Below are 11322 nucleotides of genomic sequence, written 5' to 3' on the forward strand. Positions count from 1 at the left end.
GCTGAAGTTGAACGGTTCTCTGAAGACCTACAAGACCTTTTAGAACTAACACCCAGAAAAGATGTCCTTTTCATTCTAGGGGACTGGAATGCAAAAGTAGGAAGTCAAGAAACACCTGGAGTAACAGGCAAATTTGGCCTTGGAATACGGAATGAAGCAGGGCAAAGACTAATAGAGTTTTGCCAAGAAAATGCACTGGTCATACCAAACACCCTCTTCCAACAACACAAGAGAAGACTCTATATATGGACATCACCAGATGGTCAACACCGAAATCAGATTGATTATATTCTTTGCAGCCAAAGATGGAGAAGTTCTATACAGTCAAGCAAAAACAAGACCAGGAGCTGACTATGGCTCAGACCATGAACTCATTGCCAAATTCAGACTTAAATTGAAGAAAGTAGGGAAAACCACTAGACCATTCAGGTATGATCTAAATCAAATCCCTTATAATTATACAGTGGAAGTGAGAAATAGATTTAAGGGCCTAGATCTGATAGATAGAGTGCCTGATGAACTATGAAATGAGGTTCGTGACATTGTACAGGAGACAGGGATCAAGACCATCCCCACGGAAACGAAATGCAAAAAAGCAAAATGGCTGTCTGGGGAGGCCTTACAAATAGCTGTGAAAAGAAGAGAAGTGAAAAGCAAAGGAGAAAAGGAAAGATGTAGCATCTGAATGCAGAGTTCCAAAGAATAGCAAGAAGAGATAAGAAAGCCTTCTTCAGCGATCAATGCAAAGAAATAGAGGAAAACAACAGAATGGGAAAGACTAGAGATCTCTTCAAGAAAATTAGAAATACCAAGGGAAGACTTCATGCAAAGATGGGCTCGATAAAGGACAGAAATGGTATGGACCTAACAGAAGCCGAAGATATTAAGAAGAGATGGCAAGAATACACAGAAGAACTGTACAAAAAAGATCTTCATGACCCAGATAATCACGATGGTGTGATCACCCACCTAGAGCCAGTCACTGTACAGGAGGGTAGTAAAGACAAGTATGAATAAAAATGGTGATTTTCTTCTCTCAAATAATTCACAATATAGTTGGTGATGTCAAAAAAGGTATTTGCAGTGTGAAGGTGAGACGAACATAAATTGCTGTGAAATACCTGGTTCACGCGTGAGTTTTGCACATCATTATTAAGTATGGTGTGGATATAAATTCACTCGGAAATGAATCTGGATTTCTCTGTTCAGTGCAGACAATACAATTAGTTAGTGCATGGTCTAATCATCTTCACTCTTCTACCAATAAGTGTGCTTATCACATATCATATATAAAAAGTAACTTTTGTTTTATAATATTATAATGGTGATAGGTATTAATATGGGTCTGGTATTCAGTATCTTGAGCATATACTACAGATATTAATGTTAAAATAAGGTAAAATAATGATGGAAGAAGAAATAAAAGCATCACTGGTATAAGAATTATAACAGGGAACAGTGAGGAGGAAGCAACTAAATCTGCCTGAGGCTGAGGAATTAGGCAAGGCTTGACTGGGCTTCCCAGGTGGCTCAGAGGTTAAAGCATCTGCCTACAATGCGGGAGACCTGGGTTTGATCCCTGGGTCAGGAAGATCCCCTGGAGAAGGAAATGGCAACCCACTCCAGTATTCTTGTCCTGAGCCTGGTGGGCTACAGTTCACGGGGTCGCAAAGAGTCGGACATGACTGAACGACTTGACTTTCACTTTCTTTGACAAGGAAATCATATTTATAGTGAGACTCAAAGAATAGACATATAGATAGACACCTAGCTAGCTCCTTAGCTAGATAATTAGATAGATAGATAGATGGGTAGGAGTTCATGGTCATGAAGAGATCGGAGAGAGAATACCCTAATCAATAAGAAGAGTAAATGTGTGAAACTGTGACAGATGTCAGGGCAAATTGGGGTATGGTGAAAATTGATTTCTGCCAAAGGAAGAGAGTCTTTATCATGCAAACAATGGAGAGTTGAGAATGTGAACTTCTCCTTTCTCTTCTTTTGTCAGAGCTGCAAAAGGATTTAAGATTTGATTGAATGTTGAACAACTCTGGTTATTGCTGTGGTTTTTGAAGGAGAAATGGCTGAAAGTATAAGACCTATTACAACACCCTTGCTAAGTATTTCACAGCCAAGAAGGTGAGATCTAGTGCTTTGGGGAAGCAGGAATGGGTTCAAGAACTATTTTAATTAGAAAGGGGGGAGAAAAAAACCCTTGGTAACTAGATAGAAGGAATAAATAAGAAACAAAAAGGAAGACTTGGTAAGTGGAGAGTCTTGATTTATTCATTCAAAATAAAGAGTAAAAAGACATAGACTTGTCCTTCCTTGGCAGTCCAGCGCTTAAGATCGAATGCTTCCATTGCAGTGGCGCATGGATTTGATCCCTGTTGGGAAACTAAGATCCTGCATGCCTTGTGGCCAACAAAAGACATAGATTTTATGGACCACATGAGATTTTAAGTGTAACTATCTATTTATAATGCCTACAGCGCATCTAAACAGGAATATCCAAAAAGATATTATAAATATTAATTGGAGCACAAAAGATGGTTACAGGTTAAGTATAATGGCTATTTTGCTGTGATAACAGTAAGAATTATAATTGAAGCTGAAGAGAGTAGACTGATAACAGACCACAAAGCATTTTTTCACTAGCCTATCCTATGTCTATTGTTTTAGGCCAAAATCACTTTTGGTAAATCAAGTTGTTTTAGTTATCTTATTCAAATAACACAGTATTAAAAGCCAGAAGATCATTGTTTGAAGAGTAGGACAGATCTTTTAATTTTCTCCATCTCAGTTTCCTGATTCACAGAATGTTTAGAATAATATTTGTTTTACTGAGTTATTGAAAAATTTGAGAAAATATAAGATGAGGGAAAAATACATAATTAAATGTGTCTAAAAGAGATCCAATTTAAATTTAAATCTAGATGTACTGAAAATAAAAGGATAGAAAAAATATACTATACAACCAGTTAGCATACAAAAACTGGAGTGGCTATATTGATAATAGACAAGATAAATGCATGAGAAAATGTACTGTAAATAGAGATATTGCATAATGATAAAATGATGTGTTTTTCATGAAGACATTGCAATCTTATGTACCTACAAAACTGACATTCATAAAGAGAAAAATATAAACAAATTCAAAATCATAGATATTTTAGTATTCAACTCACTAATTGTTAGGATAACAAAAAAATCAGAAAAAAATAGAAGATTTGATAACATTATCAATTATTTTTGAACTAATTGGCATTTATAGAATAACACTTTACCCTAAAATTATGAAACACACATTGTTTTTAAGTGGACTTAAAATGGTCACAAAATTAAATCATACACTGGACCGTGAAATAAATACTAATACATTTCAAAATAATGAAGTCATTAAGAATGTGCTCTCTCCCACACAGCAAAACTAATTTCCAATAATAATACAATTGAATAACGTGATATTTAAACACTCCCCTAAGTATGTTGAATTTAAATACAAATTTCTCAATAACTCAAGGGACAAATTAGAAGTCACAAAGAATTTGAAAATATTGTTCAACAGATAATAATAAACTACACTATATCACAATATGTAGGATGTGGCTTCAGAAATGAAGGGAAGTTTAAAATCAGTGTTGTAAGTGTCCATCTTAAGAAATGAGAAAGAAAAAGTGCATCAAACAAAAGAAGAAAAAGGGAAATAATAAACAGAGGAAATTAATGACTCACAAATATGAAAGTAGTTCTTTAAGAATATAAAAAAAATTAAATAAACACTAGCAGGATTGATTGAGAAGAGGGAAAACACAAATTACCATATGAATTACTGATAAAAGAGAGATTATCCTTCTCTTTAAGTAAGTCCATAGACATTAGACAATTAATAAAGAAATATTGTGAATAACTTAGGTCAATAAAACTGACAACCTAGATAAAATAAATTCCTTGGGAAAAAACCCACAACTTTCAAAACTGATAAAAGGAGAAATAATGTAAACAGCTTGATGCATCTCTTAATACTAATGAGATTAAATTTTTTGTACAAAATTTTAACCATAAGAAATTCAGATCCAGATGGTTTCATTGATGTTTCCTACCAAACATTTATTGAAGAAATAATATCAGTATTATCCAAAGTCTTCTGGAAAATATAAGAAAAGGGAACATATACAAACTTGTTTAATGACACATGCTTAGCTCTATTACCAAAACCTGACAAATACACTAGAAAATCTAGAGTCCATTATATCTTATGAACATAGTGACAAAAATCTTTAAGAGTAGCAAAAATAATTCAGCAATATATAAAATAAATAATTCACAATTCAGAGATGCATGTCAAAAATCAGGGAATGTAATTCACCATATGAAAGAGGATAAAGGGAAAAATATCTAAATAAGTGTAAGGAAAGCATTGAACACAATTTAAAACATATTCATCAAAAGTGAATTCAAATGGAATTTCCTCAACTTGATATTGAGCATCTGCAAAAAATACCTATAACACATCATATTTAATTGTAAAAGAAAAGAATGTTTTCTCATGAAGATAGAGGAAGAGTGTTTGGTCTCACCATTTCCATTCAACACTGTATTGGAGGTTCTAATCAATGCAATAAGATAAAGAAATATTAACCATAAAGTTTAAAGTTATTTCCCTCTTCTCAATCAATCCTGCTAGTGTTTATTAATTTTTTTTATATTCTTAAAGAATTACTTTTCATATTTGTGAGTCATTAATTTCCTCTGTTTATTGTTTCCTTTTTTCTTCTTAATTTTGTTTGATGCACTTTTTTTTTTCTCATTTCTTAAGATGGACACTTACAGCACTGATTTTAAACTTTCCTTCATTTCTGAAGCCATATTCTACATATTTTGATATATTGTAGTTTATTATTATCTTTATGGTTATGGTTTTGGTACTCTTTAACAGGTACCAAAATTGTTTACATGCAAAATCTTAAAAATTAAAAAAACAAACTTACAGAACTCAGAAATAATTTTAATAAAGTCAGTATATAAAATCAACTGTGTTTTTAATACTAGAAGCAATACATTGGAAGGGAAAAGTTAAAAACCCATTTACAGTAACATAAAAATATAAACACTTAGGATTAAATTTAGTGAAAGTTGTTAAACCACTGTACATTGAAAAATATAAAACATGAGAAAAAGTAGAGAAATGAACTATGGTCAGGGACTGAAAAACTGTTGAAAAGTAGCAATTCTCTCCATTGACCTATAGATGTAACTTAATTCCTATCAACATCCCAATAGACACTTTTGCCGAAATTTAACAATTGATTTTAAGTTTACGGAAATACAAAGGATCTTGGATAACCAAAATAATTTTTAAGAAGAACTACATGATAATAACTTCACTATCTGGCTTCAAGACTTTCTACCAGGCCACTTTAATCATGCTAACATGAAAACAAAGTGACCAGTGAAACAGGGAGAGTTATTTGCTTTTTAGCAAAGGTGCCAAGGTAATTCAACTGGGGTAGAAAAATCTTTTTAGCAAATTTTGCTTAAATAGCTGGCTAATGCATGGAAACAAACTTAAACACTTGTCTCATGGAACACATACATGCAAGTGCAATTCAGGTCAGTCATAGACTTAAATGTAAAAGTTTAAACTATTAAATTTCTTAAAAGAATAATAAAAATACTTCACGAACCTGGTGTAGGCACAGCTTCTTTCAAGATAACAGAGAAAGACTACTAATAAAAAAAACAAAATAAATTGTACTACATCAAAATTAAAACCTGGTTGACCAAAATTAGCATTAAAAGAAAGAAAAGGAAAGTCATAGACTGGGAGAAGATATTTTTAGTACATGTATCTAGCAAAGTCTTATATCCTGAATATATAAAAATCTTCTGCAAACCAATTTGCAAAACAGCAAGCAATTCAATTTAAAAATATACTTTGTTCTAGTTTTCTGTCACTGAGTAATGAATCACCCCAAACGTAATGACTTGAAACAAAAACTATTATTTATAATGTTTTGCTCATAAATCTGTAATTTGAGCAAGACGCAGAGGGGACAGCATATAACTGCTTTACAGGGGGACAGCAGAAGTGGCATGAAGACTGAGAGGAACTCAGTGCCTGGAGGTTGGAACAAGTCATCTGAAGACTCTCTTATTTACATATCTGGAAGTTGTTTTTGGATGGAGATTGCTATCTCATCAGAGACTGTTGTGCATAACATGCTGCACATGTCCTGCCCATGTGGCTGCTTGGCTTCCTCATAGCCGAGCAGCTGGGTTCCCAGAGTAAGCATCCTAAGAGAATGTGGAAGCTTCAGGTTATTAAGGTCTATTTGAAAAATTGGCACTGTTGAGCAAGTGGCATCTGTTGCCTATTATCTGGAGTAGAATCTTGAACAATTCTGCCCTCCACATCTTTGTATAGAAGTTGCCAAGGAAAATACAAGACAGTCACGTCATTTGGAGAAGAGACAGAGCTTGCTCCAGAAGTGGGTGTCTGTCTCCCACTGCCTGTGGGTTCCTCCTGGAACCCTGTTCGGGGCAGTTAGCCTGCCCACATCCTTCTTGAGCTGAAGCAGAAGGGAATCCTATACCCTTCTGCTGGGGTCCAGCCCCAGTGGAGTCAGGGGTTTCGAAGGGGAGATGGCATCGGCGATCAGGAAACAACAGCTTATTTAAATGTTAATTAAAGATATAAACAGTGGTTAAATAAGGATAGCTCAGTGAGGAAATTCAGTGGAGAAAAGAGGCTGAATAATTCGGCCAGAAGGTGAGAGAAAGAACGACATGGGGAGACCAAGCTTCCGTGAACAAGGCCCGCACTTTATTTTCCAAAGTAGTTTTTATACCTTAAATTATGCATAGAGGATAATGGGGGAAGGGGTAGAGTCATGCAGTAAGCCAGGCTTTCTTCTTGCAAATTTATCATATGCAAAAGTTTAGGTAATTTGCATCATCTTCTGGCCTGGAGGCCTGTTAACATTTTAAGACCCTTTCTTCAGAAAACTTATTTTTCTCTAAAGGTGATTAGTCAGGCGCCACCCTCCAAAAGCATTAGATAAAGTTGCATTCCTACAGGGCAAAGGTGTAGTGGGCTATAACAAGAAAAAGAATTAACTCAAGGGTCCCAGGTTACAAACATTAAAGCTACTACTTACACCAGTTATATTAATCAATACACTGCCAGAGACACAGCAGGTAAGGGATATGGAAACTTAGCAGCAAACATTGGCCCAACAAGTGAAAAACCCTTCACCAATACAATTTCTAATCAATCTTTTAACTGCTCAAAGGAATCTGTATTTAGACAGTTTAGAACATCTCATGCCTCTCACAGTTGGGAGGCTCTGAACAATCGCATGTGGCCGGAAAAACATATTCAGGCAGCCTAGAGGACTTCCAAAGGAGTTTGTAGGTTGAAACACTGTCACACCCAGGAATTATTAACTGGAGCTGTAAGCTAACTCTTTTTTTCAGAGAGAGGTAGTGGGGGACAGCCCCCTGTAAAGTCAGAGGTGTAGGTGAGAGCACAAAGCAGAAAGTAGGCAGACTCTTGTTTGGGGGGTAGATGCTAGAGAATTTCCAGGGGGACTCCTGAGGCTCGATCCCGCCTTTGCGTATGCCGAGCCTCCTTCCTCATGACCTTTGCCACGGGCGGAGTTCCTCATGCTGGCTCCCGGCACCCTTCGTGCTAGGGGCAGATATTGCAATGGTGTTGACCAGGTGCTGTAAGACATGTTTAAGCAGAAGAAAGGAATACACGTGGAGTCTGAAACAGGGACAGATATTTTCACACAAGTTGAAAAGTGCAGCACAGGCTATGAGGAAGGAGGTGTTTGGTGAGGAGGTATTTTGGTCCCAAGGCCCATTTTTATGTGACTAAGTAAGGGTCGAAAGACTGAAGGTCCAAGACTCTTTCCCAAATGTCACAATGGGTTTGCCACCATATTGGTAAAACTGTCACAGAGCCTGGATTCAATGAAAGGAGCTATAGAACCTAATGAAAGAACTGTTGATGAATTTTGGGATGGTGTATTAAATCTGCCACAGTCAACCCTCTAGACACAAATTACTAGTATTTCTTTCCAACTGAAATACACTCCTGCATACATGTGTGCTAAGTTGCTTCAGTCATGTCCAACTCTTTGTGATCCTCTGGACTGTAGCTTACCAGGCCCCTCTGTCCATGGGATTCTCCAGGCAACCCCAAGAGAAGGTTGCCATACCCTCCTTCACAGAATCGGGAATCTTCCCGATCCAGGAATGGAAGCCGCATCTCTTACATCCCCTGCATTGGCAGGCAGGTTCTTTACCACTAATGCCACCTGGGAAGCCCTTGAAATACACTTATGCCCTTCAAAAAAACCCTTAAATACATATCTCATCCATTACTTCATCAATCTTAATGTGGAAGTCCAGGATTTTAGCATCTAAATGAGATCTTGGTGGAGGCAAGGTGAATTTGTCCTAACTTCTAAATGGGGTTCATTTCAATATGAAAATCTGGGAACTAAAGAAACAAGTTACCCATCCTGTACTCCCATCCCCCGCCCATTCAAAATATACTAGTGAAAGAGGCAAAGAGTAACTGAATAACTGCTCCAGACACTTTCAAAAGGAGAGAAAATTGGAGATAAGCATTAGTTCCAGTCAGTAGGAATTTGGAGATCCAGCTGAGTGTAGGGTCAAATACTGCTCCCTGAAAATGCTTGTCTGTAGCTCATTGTTTCAATCTTTCTTTCTACTTAAAAGATTTTATGAAGCACCACCTTAGGTCTTCTTGAATTCCTAAGAGTGGGGCTTAAGGTATCAACCTGGGTCAGATCTTTGGCTCTGGAATTTTTTTTCTTACTTTGAGTATTTTCTGCCGTCTGGAGAGGCTGGGAATGAGGAACAGTTTTATTTTCAAATCCAGAAAGTCCTGGCTTCTTTACAGTTAATAGGTCATTCTTCAACTCCTTTCTTTCTTCTTACATTTTATCACAAATAAGAATACATAAAAGTGGACCTTTCAATATTTCACCTAGATATTTCTTTAGCTGTATGAGTTACGTACGTTCTATGAGATGATGTCTATTCTTGTTAACAAAGTCTTATTGTAACACAGTCGTGCACACTTGTATATGTATTTTCTATGTTTGCTTTCACACAATAAAGGAATAGTTCAGTAGTTTTGATAGAGCTCCTTGTACATCCAGATAGCTGAAAATATTTACTTGCTGACCCTTTAAGAAAAAGTTTACTGACCCCTGATAAACTGATCATGAAGTTCATTTGGTAAATTTGTCAAATTTTCTTTTTTCTGTGTTGCCTTAATTTCCAGTATTGCCACATATCTCACCAATAAATTATAAGGGTCCCCTTTCTTCCTGGTTCCAATATTGTCATAACTTTCACTGACAGCCTTCTCTTAAGCTTCTGTTTGAGGTCTTTAGGATTTTATAATATCTTTTGGTGTTTTTTCTCACCATTTAATCACAAAGTCATTGTCACATGTTTAATTTTTTTGTTATAAAGCAACTAAAATATATTCCAATGCTGCATAGCATTTCATTCTATAGCTTCGTGGCTCCAAAAAAAACAATCATTTGTTTTCCTCATAAATCTACAATCTCAGTGGAGACAGCTTTTCTCCATTCCACTTGGTGTCGAACCTGGATCTCCTACATTGCAGGCAGTTTCCTTACCATCTGAGCCACAAGGGAAGCTAAGGCAATTCAAACGGGGCTAAATGACCTGCTTCCAATATGGCGCATTCACATGAAGCAACTTGGTGCTGTCTCTTCCTACCCATAGGCATCTCTCCACAAGGTGGTGGTGTGGGTTTTCAAACTGCGCAATGGTTGAGTTTCAAGAGAGAGCATCCCCAGAAACCCAGGTAAGATACATAGCCTTTTATTATCTAACCTCTGAAGTTGAAGAGCAACACTTACACCTTACTCTATCAGCCAGGACAGGTGCTAAGTTTCACCTGTTTTTAAGATGAAATGACATACATGCCCAGTGGCAGAATGTCAAGAATGCATTGTATGAGAAACACGTGTTATGGGAGAGATTATTGTGGCTAATTTTATTTTCATTATTTTAGAAAATGTATCTGCAACGGATTTCAACAGATTCCTCACAAAACAATAGAGATGAGGGGTAAGCACACACAAAAAGAGATACTCAATGTCATTTGTCAACAAGAAAATACATAGTAAGCCACAAGACACCACTGAACAGTTGCAACCGTTTCATGTGACTAAAAACGACTGGTGACACCTCACTAAACACTGACAAACACGTGGAGCAACCCAAACTTTCGTATATTGTTGGTGAGGACATAATATGGTACAACCACTTAGGAAAACTGGCAGTTTCTTAGAAAGTTAATAGAAATTCCACACCTATGTATTTACTCAAGAGAAAGAAAATATTGTCCATAAAAGACTTGTATAAAAATCTTTATAGCTGTTTTATTTATAAAAGCCAAAATACAGGATTCAACCACTGTCCATCAACAGGAGGATGGATGAGCTGTTGTGGTATTGTGGAAGCCCCAAGGTATATTCATACAGGAATGAATAAATAAAAATGTAGTAAGTAACTGATATGTGTGACAATAGAAGTATTGTCAAAAGCATTATGTTAAGGCAAAGGATCTAGATACAAAAAAAGTACACAATGATAGTCAATAATGATAGTGTAATTAAGAACAAGTAAGACTAAGGCAGTAGAGATTAGAACAGTAGTTGCCTTTGGGGATGGAAATTAATTTGGGGTGATGAATACAATCTCTATTTTGGTCAGAGTGGTAATTGCCTGGGTGTATACATTTGTCAAATGTTACCACAGATTTTTTTGCATATAAATGCCTCATTAAAATAGTTTTGAAACTCATTGAGTTGTACACATGATTTGTGCATTTTTCTTTTGTGTTAAAGTAAAAAATATTTTGAAGAAACTTTGAGATTAATCTGTGAGATTTTTTTAAGAAAAAGTATGTAAGGTATCCTCCTACCTATGAACCTGATCACCTCAGCCTCGTCTTTAAGAGCTATATGGTTGTCCCTGAGTTATTCTTGGTAGTTTTATATACCTTGAACTTTCTTTTGGGTTCCCAGTCTCTCTGTGATTCAGAACTCTGAACTCTCAGATTTCAACATCAACTGCATCCCTTGACATGGAAATCCCAGCTCTCACTAGTGTAGCACTCTTCAAACTTTATTGTGCCCAGGAATCTTGTCAAACAACAGGTTCTGACTCAGGAGGTCTGAAGTGGGATTGGAGAGTCTATATTTTTAACAAATTTTCAGATGGTATTTCAGCTACTTATCC

Source organism: Bos indicus x Bos taurus, chromosome 6 (assembly GCF_003369695.1).
Source record: "Bos indicus x Bos taurus breed Angus x Brahman F1 hybrid chromosome 6, Bos_hybrid_MaternalHap_v2.0, whole genome shotgun sequence".
NCBI lineage: Eukaryota > Metazoa > Chordata > Mammalia > Artiodactyla > Bovidae > Bos > Bos indicus x Bos taurus.